This window comes from Littorina saxatilis, linkage group LG12 (genome assembly GCF_037325665.1).
Source record: "Littorina saxatilis isolate snail1 linkage group LG12, US_GU_Lsax_2.0, whole genome shotgun sequence".
In the NCBI taxonomy this organism is placed as follows: domain Eukaryota; kingdom Metazoa; phylum Mollusca; class Gastropoda; order Littorinimorpha; family Littorinidae; genus Littorina; species Littorina saxatilis.
This window is the reverse complement of record NC_090256.1, coordinates 10,864,310-10,882,718: the sequence shown is the minus strand read 5'-3', so window position 1 is coordinate 10,882,718 and position 18,409 is coordinate 10,864,310. Positions and strand designations below refer to the sequence as shown.

The 18,409-nt window shown below is 41.4% G+C and overlaps 1 long non-coding RNA gene across 1 annotated transcript in view; it reads right to left on the bottom strand.

Annotated features, from left to right (window-relative positions):
- Positions 1-4,407: 4,407 nt before the first annotated feature.
- Positions 4,408-18,409, bottom strand: part of LOC138981235 (uncharacterized) — a 50,409-nt gene continuing 36,407 nt past the window's right edge. Inside the window, exon 3 of the long non-coding RNA XR_011460593.1 lies at positions 4,408-4,826. This is a non-coding gene — a long non-coding RNA (uncharacterized lncRNA). The remainder of the gene's footprint in view (positions 4,827-18,409) is intronic.

Sequence of the window (18,409 nt, the reverse complement as noted above, 5' to 3'; positions counted from 1 at the left end):
TTGTCGGTTCCTGATTCCAAAAACATATATATATGATATGTTTGGATTAAAAACACGCTCAGAAAGTTAAAACGAAGAGAGGTACAGAAAAGCGTGTTATGCAGCACAGCGAAACCACTACCGCGCTGAACAGGCTCGTCAGTTTCACTCCGTTATGCACAAGCGGCGGACTACGGTCATTGTGAAAAAAATGCAGTGCGTTCAGTTTCATTCTGTGAGTTCCACAGCTTGACTAAATGTAGTAATTTCGCCTTACGCGACTTGTTTGTCTTTCCCCCAGTGCTTTGTTTGTTAGTACAAATCTAATTATTTACAGAACAGTCAAGCTAAACATGCCCATGCGTTGTTCGTATATTATGGGCAGTACAGATTCTTGTCTTGTTTTGCTGTTTTAACAGACATATTTGCGAATGAAACAAAGGCATTTTTTTCTTATTCGTTTCTTACTGTCCTGTCGTAGCTTGTTACCCTTCGCTATTATGTTAACACATTTACACACAAATAACAAGGTTGAATCTTTTTGGGCCTGTCTCACAAAATTTAATCTGAAAGAATCTCCACTTTTTTGTTTACACAATCTTTCTAAGAATAGGGCAACTGGAGCTTTTATGTTGGAACAGGTTACTGATACGGTTGACTCCACAGACATTGATACAGATGAGGTCTCATTCATGGAAGGTAAACCACATGTTTTAATTTTAAATCAATAAGACTTACGCGTACGATAATTTCTGTCAAAAGACGGTCAATGTAGAAGTATAAGCACACTCCGTGAAGGTTAAGTTAAACTCGCAGCACTTCAAACATGGCCGCGCCTTGGTTTCTATTGGTGCAGGCGATCAATGAGATTTGGATAGTTTCTGTCAAAAGACGTTTAGTAACTGAAGTTGACATAATTATGCCGCTTAATAAATTGGTCATCAATCTTACCTCATCCATTCTTAGAACAGGAACAAAATAGTCCTCTGAATGCAAAGTATGCAAACTGCAACTGCGTGTAGCATATTGACATTTGGAACAAGAGAACCACGGTATTCATAGTTATCTTAATTGCAAACCTTCCATATTGCTTTATTTCAACAAAAACGGGAACCTGCACCCCAATCGGATTAGTTTTCATCGTGCATCATATGAGAAAAGTGTGTGTGCGTGTTTGTGTGTGTGTGTGCGTGTGTTTGTGTGTGTGTGTGTGTGGAAGGGGGGGGGGTCTGCTTTTTGACAAGAATGAATAACGAGCTTCGGGATGCAGAGGCCACGATCGAGCGATGACTGCATGATTCGAAATTAATTTCGCTGATGAACCAGCCTGATGAAAAAAAGAAAAGAAAAGAAGATTAAGATAGGGGGGAGGGGGGAGCGGGGAACTGTGCCATGGGGAGTAGGGGGTTAGAGAAGGGGTAAGGGGACGGACGAAGGGGTAAGGGGTATAGAGAAGGGAAGGCAAAACACTAAGAATGGAGGAAAAGAGAGTTTGTGTGAAAGCATGAATGGCGAGCTGAAAAGGGAAAAGGGGGAACAGGGACAGAGAGAGTAACAGAGAAACAGACAGAAGGAGAGATATAGACAAAAGCAGCGGGCGACAAATATATAGGCCGAAAGAGAGACAGGCTGAGACAGAGACACACAGCCCCCCCCCCCCCCCCCAAATACTCACACAAAAAAGCAAGTCGCGTAAGGCGAAATTACTACATTTAGTCAAGCTGTGGAACTCACAGAATGAAACTGAACGCACTGCATTTTTTCACAATGACCGTAGTCCGCCGCTTGTGCAAAACGGAGTGAAACTGACGAGCCTGTTCAGCGCGGTAGTGGTTTCGCTGTGCTGCATAGCACGCTTTTCTGTACCTCTCTTCGTTTTAACTTTCTGAGCGTGTTTTTAATCCAAACATATCATATCTATATGTTTTTGGAATCAGGAACCGACAAGAAATAAGATGACATTGTTTTTAAATCGATTTCGGAAATTTCATTTGATCATAATTATTATATTTTTAATTTTCAGAGCTTGTTTTTAATTCAAATATAACATATTTATATGTTTTTGGAATCAGGAAATTATGTAAAATAAGATGAACGTAAATTTGGATCGTTTTAAATAAACACAAACATTATTACAATTTTTCAGATTTTTAATGACCAAAGTCATTAATCATTTTTTAAGTCACCAAGCTGAAATGCAATACCGAAGTCCGGCCTTCGTCGAAGATTGCTTTACAAAAATGTCAATCAATTTGATTAAAAAATGAGCGTGTGACAGTGCCGCCTCAACTTTTACAAAAAGCCGGATATGACGTCATCAAAGGTATTTATCGAAAAAAAGAAAAAAAAGTCCGGGGATATCATTCCCAGGAACTCTCATGTCAAATTTCATAAAGATCGGTCCAGTAGTTTGGTCTGAATCGCTCTACACACACACACGCACAGACACACACACCCACACACACACACACACATACACACACACACACACACACACACACACACACACACACACACACACACACAAACACACCACGACCCTCGTCTCGATTCCCCCTCTATGTTAAAACATTTAGTCAAAACTTGACTAAATGTAAAAACCACACACATCACTACAGCCCGCCCCCTCAATCACATACAATTTCCTGTCAAGAAGGGGAAACTAACACCTCCTGCATGTGTTGATCAATTGCCCGGGAAACAGGAAGAAACATGAAAACATAATGACGCTCCCCGGGGGAGGAAGAAAACAACCCACACGTCGCATTGTTTTCTGAACTCTTGTGGATGTCAAGCCTAGCTTATCGTCCATTGACAGTTGCCGCCCGGGTTTTGCCCCGCTAATTACTTCTTGCTTCCTCCCTTTCTTTTCTGTTCTTGTTGTTCTTTCTGTCTTTCGGTTTTTTCCTTGCTTGACCGTTGCAAGCTTAGGTTAATGGCATTGCTCAACTCAGTTGGACTAGCAGGGTAGTCGGTAGGCCAGTGGACTTGTTCTTTATGGCTCTCGTTGTTTTTCTTGCTTGACCGTTGTAAGGTAAATGGCATTGCTTATCTCAGTTGGACTAGCAGGGTAGGTAGTCGGTAGGCCAGTGGACTTGTTCTTTATGGCTCTCGTTGTTTTCCTTGCTTGACCGTTGTAAGGTAAATGGCATTGCTTATCTCAGTTGGACTAGCAGGGTAGTCGGTAGACCAGTGGACGTGTTCTTTCTGGCTCTCGTTGATTTCCTTGCTTGACCGTTGTAAGGTAAATGGCATTGCTTATCTCAGTTGGAATAGCAGGGTAGTCGGTAGACCAGTGGACTTGTTCTTACTTTCTCACAATGTGTTCTTGCTTGACCGTTGTAAAGTAAATGGCATTGCTCATTTTTTTTTCTTTCTTTCTTTTTTTGGAATCAGCTTTTTTTTCAATGAGATATTAGGGCTTACAAACGGAGATGCTTTATTTAACGATCTTATAACATCAATAACAGCTCATTATATGTTATATTAAGTATACATTATATATCTATGTTACACAAAATATAAAACAGTCAATCAGTTAATGGCAATGCTCATGTCGGTTGGTGTGGCATGTTAGTATTTATTATACCATTGGACTTGTGATCCTCGGGACACAGGTTCAAATCCAGACCTCCGTTTTACGACTTGTTCATATGTTTGATGGTCGTTATTACGGGGGTGTCCACTATACCACTAAAACCACTGCACAATATACTAGCTGTTCTTGCTTTTCTGCTATCAGCGAAACCAATAATGATGGCATCAATATTGATAAAACACACACACACACACACACACACACACACACACACACACACACACACACACACACACACACACACACACACACACACACACACACACACACACACACACACACACACACACACACACACACATTCAGATGGTATCAGGGGAAACGAATAGTAATACTAATAATAATAATTACGAGAATTTATATCGCACACATATCTCACCACAAGGCGACTCAAGGGGCACAGTACGAACAGTGTGAGAGAGCCCTGAAATGCAGCCGCTCGGCGCAGAAGGTGCAACACTTTATATTTCGGGGGAAGCATGCTGGGTATTTTTGTGTTTCTATAACCCACCGAACTCTGACATGGATTACAGGATCATTTCTGTGCGCACTTGGTTTTGTGATTGCGTGTACACACGAAGGTGGTTGAGTCACTAGCAGGTCTGCCCATAAGTTGACCTGGGAGATCGGAAAAAAACTCCACTTTTAACCCACCAGGCGGCAGCGACCGGGATTCGAACACACGACCTTCCGATTAGGAGGCCCACGTCTTACCACTGCGCCCGTCGGTAGTAGGTAGGAAGAACTGCTCCTGGTACTATTACAGATTCGAAGGATGAGGGCAACGATAATGATGAGTGCATACGGGGTTGCAAACTGTGTACAGTCTTCCTTGAGGTGACACCAACGCGTGGAAAACATCTAACATAAAAGTAGAGCACTCTATAACTTCCGTAAAAAAATGGGTCACATTTGTAAGGTTCAGAACTCGCGGGGGATCTAGAGTTACGGGAAAAAATCCCTGGCTGACTACAGACAATGCCTTAGACAAAAAAGATCAGAGTCTCTACGGTCTTCAATGCGGGCAATACAGTTTTCGTTAACAACAAACGGTGTAGAGTCTGGCGAAAACTAGCCTTTAACTGATATCCGTAGAAGCAGATGTAGACCATTTTGAAGTCATAGGTAAAAGCAGAAGTCGAGACTCCACAGTATCTGATCATGGCGTCGCATGTATCCGGTTACAACAAACAATGTGGCGTCTGGTGCCAATAAGCCTGGTGTCCGTACGAGCGGATAACTATAGACCCTGTAGAAATAAAAGACCAATGCAGAAATATAAGCACGAACCTTGAAGTGTAAGTTAAACTCGCTGCACTTCAATTCAAAGATGGCCGCGCTTTTTTGTGTTTTTTGGTGTGTGCGACCGGATGACGTCAGCTCAAAAGTGTCAATTGGTAAGTATGGAACTATTTCACAAATGAACAAGGGTCCACCGTAATAACTTCTTTCCGGGTATACATTTCATTGGTTTTGTACTGACAACAAAATAATAGCTGCGCTTATCCTGTTACCATCTGGTAGAGTGATCGTCTGTCATCGCCGCAATTTTCAGGAAATTGGAAAACGGTGTCGAACAACGCTGTTGTGAAAAGCGATTGTGTTGCACTCCCGGTTTTTCCCTCGACCTCTCCCTGACCTTTTTGCAGGCTTTAATTCAGTTGAGTACCAATGCTTTTGCTGAGAGGTGGGCGTGTGTGTGTGTGTGTGTGTGTCTGTGTGTGTGTGTGTCTCTGTGTGTGTGTGTGTCTACGTGCGTGTGTGCGAGTGTGTATGTGTGTGCGTGTCAGTATATGTGTGTGTGTGCATGTCTGTCCGTCTGCTTTTTTGTCTATTCGTCTGTTTATGTGTGTATGTGTGCACGTGCGTGCGTGGGAGTAGATAATGACGCATATATGCTTGTGTTGATTTCGCTGAGCGTTTGTCCATGAACCGCTTTAATTTTTATGACATGTTTTTTGTTGTTGTTACATATTGTACACATTCACATTTTGCCTTTTGAGATACAGACAGCTTTGCCCGAACGACCTCAAACTTTGCTTTCTGCTAGAAAGCAAGGGATATGTTAAGTGAGTGAGAGAGAGAGAGAGAGAGAGAGAGAGAGAGAGAGAGAGAGAGAGAGAGAGAGAGAGAGAGAGAGAGAGAGAGAGAGAGAGAGAGAGAGAGAGAGACTCAGACTCAGACTCAGAACTTTATTACAAAAGGATAAAGGTTTTAGGCAAAGCCTATTCTTCCAACCTGTCCTTTATACAACACATAAAGACAGACGCACATTAAAAATATAAATTCAATCATATAAAATAACACAATGTGCATTTAAGGAATTACATAAGGAGAACTCAAAAATTACAAAATTACTTTGACATAGTTATACCTTTCATTTGGGAATAAAGTTGCTCCGATCAGCTACACATCCGTTAACACTAGTACAAAATGTTTAACAAAATAACAATCGAACAAGACATTTCATTCACGAATGATGTGTGCACGTGACTGTCTCTTAAACATTTTCACGGAAGTTGCATTTCTTATCTGTTGGGGGAAGGAGTTCCAGAGAAACGCTCCCGAGAAGGCTAAGCTCGATTTGTAGAGGTCTATGCGAGGTATAGGAGGGATGATTTTTTGGGACCCATATCTTTTTGTGGCATGTTTGAAATGTGATTGCAAATATTTAGGACAGTCGTCATTCAGAATGTTATACATGAACACAGCCTTGTTTAACGTCAAGTGATCTTTCAAGAGGAGGACATTCAGGAGCTTTAGTTTATCATCCGTGGACCTATTCAAATCATGCAGAATACGTTTTGCAGCTCGGCGATGCAGGGAATTGAGTCTTTTTAAATGAACATCACTGCAGTTATCCCAAAGTGTCGATGCGAAGTTTATATGAGGCATTATGTGGGCGTAATAGAACATTTTGTGTGCTGCAGAATCTGCGTAATGCCTTAATTTTGATAACAGGTACACATTTTTTTTTATACTAGTTTGCAAGTATTACTCAAATGAGTTTGCTATTTCAACTCTTGATCAATGGTCAATGGTAACGCCCAATAATCTATGTTCCCTAACTTGCTGCACTTGAGTTGAACCAACTGACAGTTGTAATTGTACAGGACTTAATTGGTGTTTTTGTCTCGTGGTTATCACCATACTCTTTGTTTTAATCGGATGAATGATCATTGCATTAGAAACGCACTACTCAGTGATTTCATCCAAAATTGTTTGAAGAGAAGAGTTGATGGATTCCAAAGATGTTTGACTGGTGATTGCAAATATTTAGGACAGTCGTCATTCAGAATTGTATACATGAACAGAGCCTTGTTTAACGTCAACTGATCTTTCAAGGGGAGGACATTCAAGAGCTTTAGAGAGACACAGAGAGACACAGAGATAGAGAGAGAGAGAGAGAGAGAGAGAGAGAGAGAGAGAGAGAGAGAGAGAGAGAGAGAGAGAGAGAGAGAGAGAGAGAGAGAGAGAGAGAGAGAGAGAGAGAGAGCAAGCAAGACAGAGACAAAGACAGAGAGATACAGAGAGAATGATACCGTATGAGAGAGAACGAAAAATAGAGAGAGTGTGAGAGAGACACAGAAACAGACAGCCAGACAGACAGCCAGCCAGCCAGCCAGCCAGCCCGACAGACATATAGACAGACAGACAGACAGACAGACAGACAGACAGACAGACAGACAGACAGACAGACAGAAGAAGAGCAACAGAAAGACACGCAGGCAACCTGACAGACACAACAATATACACCGTCACTGCGGCAGGACAACGGATTGCCAGACAGACGGAAACGACGAAGAAACTGTCGGAAAGCCAGAGCAGCAGGGACATGAGCACACGTTACAGCTATGCCTTTTTAAAGCCCGTGAACGCCGAACTGTTGGTCAAATTTTACAAACCTCCTTTTTATCTAAAGATGGCCAGGCAAATACAGAGTCATATCATGATGCACACAACTGGTGCTCAGTAAATCTCTTGACAAGTATTCCAGACAATTTGACAGGCAAAATATTCTCAAACATAACATATGACGGTTTATGACGAAAAAGTGAAGTGAAAAAAGTAACACTCTTTGACAAGAAGCCAAGTCTTGTCAGTGTCATGGACAGCAATACCGCACCAGTTAATCGTATTTCTCTCAACGGATATGTTCTTGTTGTGTTCCGACTCCCGTAACACAAATGAGAGGAGCAAGTAAACATCCGCTCACACACGAAGAGGCCAACAGACCCCTCCCCCCCCCCCCTTACCCTCTCACCCTCTCAGCTTCTACTCTCTTTGCCTCAACCACATTCACGAACTTGTGGAACGCATGGTGAGCAATAACTCATATTATGACAACCTCTGTATCAGCAGTAGCAATCTGGGTGCACAAATATCTGAACATCTTAAGACGCGTTAAGCAACAACGAGCATGAACACAAACATCTATCAGCATGACCTATGTTTTCAAATCAGATAAAACAACCTACATCTGATCTGTGTTTTCTGTCATGGCGAAACTAGAACAGCAAGAGGTTAAGAATGCGGCAACAAAACTGTCAACACTGAAATCAATTTCACGCCAGGAACTACTACCTCCCGATAAGACTAAATCTGTCTAGGCTGCTAGCTGGCGACATAAACAGAGAGAATATTTCGTTCACAACAGAACTACCTGACGCGAGAGAAAACTAAGAGATCTAAGATAAAATCCAGGTAAATCTTTCCGCACACAAACAGTCTAGTCCTTGTTGCAAGTGTGTATATCACAGTGTTTTCACCGCAACAAAAGAGTGGGTGTTCCTGCCAAGCTCAATGTCGGCTTTGCTCAATTAAATTCAGGTTTTCTCGATATTCAGATAGTGCTACCAGTCATTGGAGTTCATCAGAGGAAAATCTAGAGATGAACCGAGGAAGCTGACGAATAAACCAGCAGCTGGAATTCAAGATGACAGCAGCACTTGTGAAAAATAAGTTGAGCGTCTGGATTTGACACGGCGTTATTTACTTTTATACTTTTGCACACAGACACTCGTGGATTTGAACATAATCTGCAATAATGTTTATTGTACCGTCATGTTTCCTATGGCTACAATGACGTGGCTGTTCTGGTAACATGTTTGGCAGTTTTACGCGTAGTTTAACTTACTTGGATATTTGCTGCTGCCTACCAGTTGAAAGAGCGCATCTCAAGGACACTAAGACGGAAAGTGAAAGGAAAATCCGATGACTGAAGTAGATAGGCATATGCGTTTACAGTGTGAATCAATTCTCCCACACTAACTCGTTGTCATACACATCAGGCCAGGATATCCTAATCATGTGGAGTATAGCATCAACTCTAAACTCAGAGAAACAGACCCCTATAAAAGTGCCCAAACTCTTGAAAACATGCGTGATACAGCAGCTCACCTGTTCTCGGATGTTGAGATGGAACTTACTTTTAGTATCACAGCTGTTCATGTGATTTCCATGATTTGTATGTGCTCACAAAAAGAAAAATCCTTCTTGTTCTGATGAATGTTTTGTTGTTGTTCTTGTTGCAAAATCTACATGCATTTTTGTTTTTGTTTGTTTTTTAAGGTACAAAATTAAAAATGCGTGTTTTTGTGTGTGCTTAATTAGAGCAAGAGAAAGGATGGAGTAGGGTTCCTTGAGCACATGTTGGCAACATGCTTAAATTAATTAGCAGTTTGAATGATTAAGTTAAAAACAGAACGGTTCATTTTACGGACAACTTCGGACAACATCCAGAGAAGCGTGACGATTGCACCAGGTTAACGCACACAGTTTCTAAAAACGAGTTTATCACGTTCGGGACAAACAAAAGTAAAACAAGAAAATCTCCTAGAAAACAAACAACACACAAACCACACGTTCACTTACATCTAGTAGTGAAAGTGGTTTTCTCATTATAAAATGTAACAAGTATTTGTACGTACGTACACGTTCATAGCTATGTGTGGAGTATTTAACAGCTTTGGCGTAAGCGAGTAATAGTGGCTGCATGTCTTAAATAGGATCGGAACAGATATGAATACGAATGATAATTATGCAGTTAAAAATGCAAAAACTATGAACAAACAGATCGATATCAATACATTGTCAATTATCAATTTGATCCGACGTTGTTTCCTTGGGTGCTGTGCCCTCACGGGTCTAATTCACTGCATTGCTAAAATTCGGCGGGGTCTGCGCATTTAAGGTTAGCAAGGCATTTGATTACATCAATCACACTTGAATTAAATGTCGCATTAACTGCATGAATAAATTGTATTCCTTGCAATAGTTTAGTCACGTTGAGAGCCGTAGACTGCAATAGAAAGAACATTAAAGGTAATTCCGAGAAAGGGTTCTTCGACAAGGGCAACAGGACCGCTAAACCAACGATTCTTTTTCTTTTTCTCTCTCTCGTATAATTTTCCTCTAGTCTTTGCTTACGGAATGAAGTTATTTTTGTCTCGGGAGAGATCTATTTTAGCCACCGACTGTAATGGAACTCTATAGTGAGGACTCCAGAGGGAATACAGGAATCATAGAAACGTGAAATTACAAGCCAAGAACTATGCCCCCAGGTCTCTTCGTCTTTGAATGCTAGCTAAACCAAAGGAATAAGAAAAGCAACAGAATCAGGAAAGGCATTTTTCGAACGATAAGGAACATGAGACATTCAGTGAAAAATCGAAGGAAAAGGGGGAAGGGGAAACAGAGAGAGAATAGCCGGAGATGAAGAGAGAGAAAAGAAAGACAGAAAAAGAAAGACGGACAGACAGGAAGCAAGGAAGGCAGACAGACAGGCAGGCAGGCAGGCAGGCAGGCAGACAGACAGGCAGAGACAGACAATCAAACAAAAAAGACAGACACACAGACAGACATACAGACAGACAGTGAAACGAAGTCACATTTCTCGAGGCACAAGACAGCTAGCTATGTAAATTCAGAAAGCTGAACATGATGACAGGTGTTAAAAACAACATCACATTTCACGTGGACAGGAATCAAATATTAAAGGCGCTAATAATGCCACGCAATATACTTAACTATAAATCATTGGAGAGGGAACGAGAGAGAAAAACAAGTCGCGTAAGGCGAAAATACAACATTTAGTCAAGTAGCTGTCGAACTCACAGAATGAAACTGAACGCAATGCAACGCAGCAAGACCGTATACTCGTAGTCCACCGCTCACGGCATAGGCAGTGAAATTGACAAGAAGAGCGGGGTAGTAGTTGCGCTGGGAAGGATAGCACGCTTTTCGGAACCTCTCTTCGTTTTAACTTTCTGAGCGTGTTTGTAATCCAAACATATCATATCTATATGTTTTTGGAATCAGGAACCGACAAGGAATAAGATGAAAGTGTTTTTAAATTGATTTGGAAAATTTAATTTTGATAATAATTTTTATATATTTAATTTTCAGAGCTTGTTTTTAATCCGAATATAACATATTTATATGTTTTTAGAATCAGCAAATGATGGAGAATAAGATAAACGTAAATTTGGATCGTTTTATAAAAAAAAAATTCTTTTTACAATTTTCAGATTTTTAATGACCAAAGTCATTAATTAATTTTTAAGCCACCACGCTGAAATGCAATACCGAAGTCCGGGCTTCGTCGAACATTACCCGACCAAAATTTCAACCAGTTTGGTTGAAAAATGAGGGCGTGACAGTGCCGCCTCAACTTTCACGAAAAGCCGGATATGACGTCATCAAAGACATTTATCAAAAAAATGAAAAAAACGTCTGAGGATATCATACCCAGGAACTCTCATGTCAAATTTTATAAAGATCGGTCCAGTAGTTTAGTCTGAATCGCTCTACACACACACACACACACACACACACACACAGACACACACACACACACACGCACATACACCACGACCCTCGTCTCGATTCCCCCCTCTACGTTAAAACATTTAGTCAAAACTTGACTAAATGTAAAAAGAAAGAGAGAGAGAGAGAGAGAGAGAGAGAGAGAGAGAGAGAGAGAGAGAGAGAGAGAGAGAGAGAGAGAGAGAGAGAGAGAGAGAGAGAGAGAGAGAGAACGAGAGCGAGAGAAAGAGAGAGAGAGAGAGAGAGAGAGAGAGAGAGAGAGAGAGAGGGAGAGATAGAGAGAGAGAGAGAGAGAGAGAGCGAGAGCGAGAGAAAGAGAGAGAGAGAGAGAGAGAGAGAGAGAGAGAGAGAGAGAGAGAGAGAGAGAGAGAGAGAGAGAGAGAGAGAGAGAGAGACATAGATACGCAGAAGCTGACAAAGGCAGAGCCAGACATTGGCATTGGCAGACAGGGACAAAGACTATGAGACAGACAGAACGAGAAAACGCCATTTAACGACATAGACACAGAAAGGCATATATATACACAGAGATAGACCGAAAGTGACAAAGACAGCGCCAGTGACAGGGAGACATATACAGGAAGACAGCGACATACAGAGGAATCTGATAAGACAAAGAGACAGACCGCAGAGACAGCCGAACAGCGTAAAAACAGAGACAGGCAGAGGTAATAGAAGAGGCAGACATCGAATTCGCAGAGCCTTGTTCAAGGAATGGTAAGACACATAACACGAATATCAGCAAACGTCAAAACAGACAGGGCGCCACCAGGAAGCTAGAGGGGGGTTTCGGAAGTAAAAGGGATTGTTGTGAGGTGATGTATTTCCCGCTCACTTTCCAGCCCTTTAAAGATACCTTTCACAATCATGAACAACGCCTTAGACCTGCCCAGGAATATGTACACACTCCTGTGTACACACACGCCAACTATCAAAGACTTCCTGTGTACATTACTTTTTTGAATTAACAAAAGGGCAGTGAATCTTGTCACAGTGTGGGAACATTTGTGGTAGGCAGTGTCACCGTGTCATGCTAAACAGGCGCAAAAAAGGATGTTTTATTTTTTAAAAATGGGCCGTTTTCAAAGTCCTATGAAATCGGTGCAAGACACGCCAGGACAAAAACCAGTAATGCACGTGCTGCAACAGGGTTCCACTCACAAAATGTGCTAACAAATTTGTGTTTGTAAAATGACACACTTGCAACATAATGCAATGAAACATCATGCCCCTATCACGAACACGGAGATACTTGGATAAGGCAAGGGCAGTTTGATGGCAACACGATGTTGTTTCTGCCAGGCAAGTGATTCAAAGTGTTGCAGTGTCTCACTTCAACATAATCGGACTGAAGGAATGGCTTCAAGCAATTGGCAGAGTACAGTTACGACAATGTTATGGTCGGCCTACAGTCACCACAACAATGAAAGATCGCCTCATCTAAATGAAGGTTATGCAGCAACAACAACAACATACTGAACAGGCAGCAGGCCTCGACCATGAGCTGCCACTACAAACTGTTGTTAGGAATCAAAGTGTTACAAACTACTTACACGCTTTTAACTTCAGTGAGAGACGCCCAGTCCGCAAAACAACATTGACTGCCAACCCTACAGCTGCCCACCGACCCTGGTGCACTCAACATGTAAGGTGGTTACGTCATCGTAGGGCTCAGTTCTTGTTTACAGATGGGTCCCGCCTCTCTTTGGATTCTGCTGATGGACGCATCCGAGTCTAATCTGGAGGCGTCGTAGAAAGCGCTTTGCAAATGGCGTTGTTCTAGAACGAAATGGTTTGATGGGGGCTCTGTGATGGTCTGGTGAGAGATCATCTTACGTCGTAGGACTTCTCACTACCGATTAGTGGGAGATTAACTAGTGATCGCTGCCGGAATAAGATTTGCAGTTTTTCCTCGTAAGAAATACTACTGTTGTGAATTTGAAATCAGAGGTTGTCTCGAGGAACAAGCTCTAGCGTTGCTTTCGCTGGCATGTTTGACGTGACACTTTCTGGAGACAGTCCTCAGTTCTTCAATAAAGCAATACAGAAAAAGTTAATTCACTTAACCTTTTAATTTCTGTATGGCATGCGTTTGAAAAAGTGGTCCTTAACTTTTTTTGAAGGGTACATATATGCAATCGCATACACAACAAGTCGCGTAGGGCGAAAATACATTATAGTCAAGCTGTGTACTCAGAATGAAACTGAACGCACTGCATTTTTTTCTCTCACCAAGACCGTATAATATTATATATATATATACTCGTAGCATCGTCATTCTACGGCTCGTGGCAAAGGCAATGAAATTGACTAGCCAGAATAGCGCGGTAGTGGTTGCGCTGAGCAGGATAACACGCTTGTCTGTATCTCTGGTTTTTTTGGGTACTTTCTGAGCTTGTTTGAAATTCAAATATATCATATCTATATGTTTTTTGATCAGGAACCGACAAGGAATAAGATGACATTGTTTTTTTAGAGGGATTCCGGACATTTAATTGTTATCCTAATTTTCATATTTATTATTTAATTTTCAGAGCTGGTTTTTAATCCAACTATGACATATTTATATGTTTTTGGAATCACAAAAAGATGAAGAATAAGATGACATTATGTTTTGATCGTTTTATAAAAATATAATTTTAACTACAAATTTCAGATTTTTAATGACCAAAATCATTAATTAATTTGTAAGCCTTCAAGCTGAAATGCAATACCATAGTCCGGCCTTTGTCAAAGATTGCTTGACCAAAATTTCAATCCATCAAACTGAAAAATGAGGGCGTGACAGTGCGGCCTCAACTTTTACTAAAAGCCGGATATGACGTCATCAAAGACATTTATCCAAAACAAAGAAACAAACGTCCGGGGATATTATACCCAGGAACTCTCATGTCAAATTTCATGAAGATCGGTTCAGTAGTTTTCTCTGAATCGATGTATACACACACACACACACACACACACACACACACACACACACACACACACACACACTCACACACACACACACACACACACACACACACACACACACATACACACACACCAAACATCACGACCCTCGTCTCGATTCCCCGTCTATGTTAAAGCATTTAGTCAAAACTTGACTAAATGTAAAAAGGGACAGTGTACCTTTAAGAACACGAGGAGATCATTCCTAGCTCATCGCCGCCAGTAAGAGCCCTGTTTCGTTTCAGGATGCTCAAAGCAGAGGAATTCCAGCCGAGATGAGGGAAGAAAACAGGCCTGCGTACCTGTTGCACTTCCTCGTTATTGGGCCCGCGTGGAGGATTCGAGTCGTTACATTGACAGACGTAAACAAACTATGCATCAGTGTGTGTGTGTGTATACACAGTGTACTCCATCAGCTAAACGCCAATAGTATCGTCAGAGATGACAAGGGTTTGCACAACAATAGCTGCGCAATAGGTAACAAAGATAGACAAATGTCCAAACAAGACTGTGTTAAGGCGTAGTTCAGTCCTCTAGCTGTTGCCAACAAAAGCAACCTTGATGTACATATCAGAAACATACCAGAATTTAGAGATCACCCAATTAGCAAGCCTCGAACCCATCAGTGCCTCACTAAAAAAAAAAGGGTGTTTTTCGCTATTGCTAACGTGAGTTACAATGCAAAATGTATTGTGAATGTATTGGATACACGGTTTTCGCGATTAGGTCTGCGTTGTTGTTTGTGAACTCAATACTACGTCTATTTACACCCATACAAGGCTTCATGACGTTTCGGTCACAATATGTTGATATTGTTGGAAAGACGTAGAACACCCGACGTAGAACACCCGACGTAGAACACCCGGTAAGGTCGAATCAATTAAAGGCGGTGTGTGTATCACAATGCACCCCAATCAGATGAACGCTAGTCGCACCGTAAAAAATGGCAAGTACAAAACAATGGTCCGTAATACACACATCAGGTTTCAAAGATATAAAAGCGTCAAAATAAGGCGTATTAAGTTATAAAGTATAATTATATACTTGTCATCCATTGTAATAAATGTCTTAAATATGTTTGCGTTTGTTTGTTTGCTTAACGCCCAGTCCACCACGAAGGGTGATATCAGGGCGGTGCTGCTTTGACATTTAACGTGCGCCACACACAAGACAGAAGTCGCAGCACAGGCTTCATGTCTCACCCAGTCACATTATTCTGACACCGGACCAACCAGTCCTAGCACTAACCCCATAATGCCAGACGCCAGGCGGAGCAGCCACTAGATTGCCAATTTTAAAGTCTTAGGTATGACCCGGCCGGGGTTCGAACCCACGACCTCCCGCTCACTGGGCGGACGCCTTACCACTAGGCCACCGTGTTGCGGTATATGTTTGAGTTGATGAAGGACACTATAATCATGTCAACAAGGAAGACATACGTCAAATTAAAGCTAAGTTGTTGCGTAGTTTTGTCACTTGAAAATAAATAAATACAATAAACAACCTTAATACACTGTTGTTGTTGAAGAAGATGTTTCGTCGATATCTGTTCCTGTGCGTAAATGGCTACAATCTGGTGAGTAAATGTGTATTGCTGATATATATTCTTATCTAAATGCACACGTCAAAATATAGAAATATGTGATAGGTCCCAAAGACGATGCTTTGATACAATATGTGATTATCTAACAAGTCGCGTAAGGCGAAAATACAATATTTAGTCAAGTAGCTGTCGAACTCACAGAATGAAACTGAACGCAACGCAACGCAGCAAGACCGTATACTCGTAGCATCGTCACTCCACCGCCCGTGGCAAAGGCAGTGCCCGTGGAATTGACAAGAAGAGCGGGGTATTCGTTGCGCTGAGAAGGATAGCACGCTTTTCTGTACCTCTCTTCGTTTTAACTTTGTGAGCGTGTTTTTAATCCAAACATATCATATCTATATATTTTTGGAATCAGGAACCGACAAGGAATAAGATGAAAGTGTTTTTAAATTGATTTCGAAAAAAAAATTTTGATAATAATTTTTATATATTTAATTTTCAGAGCTTGTTTTTAATCCGAATATAACATATTTATATGTTTTTAGAATCAGCAAATGATGGAGAATAAGATAAACGTAAATTTGGATCGTTTTATAAATTTTTATTTTTTTTTACAATTTTCCGATTTTTAATGACCAAAGTCATTAATTAATTTTTAAGCCACCACGCTGAAATGCAATACCGAAGTCTGGGCTTCGTCGAAGATTACTTGACCAAAATTTCAACCAATTTGGTTGAAAAATGAGGGCGTGACAGTGCCGCCTCAACTTTCACGAAAAGCCGGATATGACGTCATCAAAGACATTTATCAAAAAAATGAAAAAACGTTCGGGGATTTCATACCCAGGAACTCTCATGTCAAATTTCATAAAGATCGGTCCAGTAGTTTAGTCTGAATCGCTCTACACACACACACACACGCACACACACACACACATACACATACACCACGACCCTCGTTTCGATTCCCCCTCGATGTTAAAATATTTAGTCAAAACTTGACTAAATATAAAAAGCGAGGTTTTGACTTCAAGCTTACTCCTTTTTCATATGTTGATATACGCTACAAAAAATATAAAAATGTCGTACAAAGGAAGGATACCAAACAGGTTTGTGAAGTGAATAATAAATCTTCGTCTTCTTCACAGTGTGTCAGTGAAGCGAAATATCAGTCTTATATATGTTTGGATTCATAATAAAGATAAGGAGTACAATGCAATCATTTCTAAATCTGTGGGTGAACATTCGATTTAGATGACAACTTTAATATTACTTATTAATTAAAGCTTCCAAGTGAAAATACAGTCCCATAGTCCGGGATTCGTCGAAGATTGCTTGACAAATCAACTCGATTGAAAAATGAGGTGTGATAGTGCAACCACAAGTGTCACTAAAAGACGGATATGACGTCATTAACGACATTCATCGACACAATAGAAAAACAGTCTGATGGTTTCATCTGGAAGAATGTGTATGTTACAGGTTCACGACGATCGGTCCAGTATTTTTCTTGGAATCACTAACGCATCCACACATACAAACTCACCCACCCAACCCCATTACACACACACCCACCCACCCCCTACACACACTCACACACATACACACACACACACTCACACACACACACACACACACACACACACACACACACACACACACACACACACACACACACACACACACACGCACGCACTCACAGACGCGCGCGCGTACCTACGGTGCAGCCTGCACGGTCAAGTTTCTATAGATCTAGCTTTGGACAACAACAAAAATTCAGTCAGTGACCGACAAGTGATTAACCCTTTCATGCTGGACTATAGGAAATGTTATCCTCTATGTAGACTTTAGCCACCCAGCAATCAGGGGCTAAAGTCCCTGGTATCACACACACGCGACTTCGATGTTTAGCTAATCAGAACCCATACAGTAATGAAGTCCAGCTCATCAAAGTGACCAAGGCGATGGCCCTTCAGATAAAGGGAAGAGTGAACGGTCTGGCACAAAGGGGCGGGAGGGGGGGCGGAAATAGAGAGAGCGAAAGAGAGAGAGAGAGAGAGAGAGAGAGAGAGAGAGAGAGAGAGAGAGAGAGAGAGAGAGAGAGAGAAAGCGAGAGAGAGAGAGAGCGAAAGAGAGACAGAGAGAGAGAGAGAGAGAGAGAGAGAGAGAGAGAGAGAGAGAGAGAGAGAGATAGCGCGAGAGAAATAGAGAAAGAGAGAGAGAGAGAGACAGAGAGAGAGAGAGAGAGAGAGAGAGAGAGAGAGAGAGAGAGAGAGAGAGAGAGAGAGAGATCAAAATAATCAAACCAAATAAAATCAAATTTAACGAGGGTTTTGGTAAACGCAATACAAATAAGCTTTTTTTTCAACCAGCCCGAGAGAGAGAGAGAGAGAGAGAGAGAGAGAGAGAGAGAGAGAGAGAGAGAGAGAGAGAGAGAGAGAGAGAGAGAGAGAGAGAGAGAGAGAGAGAGAGAGAGAGAGAGAGACAATGACAATGACAATTCTTTA